The sequence below is a fragment of the Scylla paramamosain genome, chromosome 18 (genome assembly GCF_035594125.1).
Source record: "Scylla paramamosain isolate STU-SP2022 chromosome 18, ASM3559412v1, whole genome shotgun sequence".
In the NCBI taxonomy this organism is placed as follows: domain Eukaryota; kingdom Metazoa; phylum Arthropoda; class Malacostraca; order Decapoda; family Portunidae; genus Scylla; species Scylla paramamosain.
This window is the reverse complement of record NC_087168.1, coordinates 5692122-5692500: the sequence shown is the minus strand read 5'-3', so window position 1 is coordinate 5692500 and position 379 is coordinate 5692122.

Below are 379 nucleotides of genomic sequence, written 5' to 3'. Positions count from 1 at the left end.
GGTGCGCAACGACTTAACCTGCTCTCGTACCCACGCTTTTGAATCTTCTGAGTTTTCCACCATCTGACTACTACTACAGAGTCACTCTTAAACTAAATTTATCTGTGCTGTATATCTTTCACCTAATTCCTCTAACTGTAAGAAATTCTTTGACTACGTAACTTCCAAAAAGAGGAGTACATTCTGACTCTCTTTCCTTTTGCGAAGATCTCCATTCTTGAAGACTTCAATGTTCACCACCAGCTTTGGCTTTCCTCTCCCATCACTGACCATCCTGGTGAACTAGCCTTCAACTTTGTTATTCTCCACGACCTAGAGCAATTGGCGCAACATTCTACTCATATTCCTGACCGTCTTGGAGATACGCCCAATACTTTTG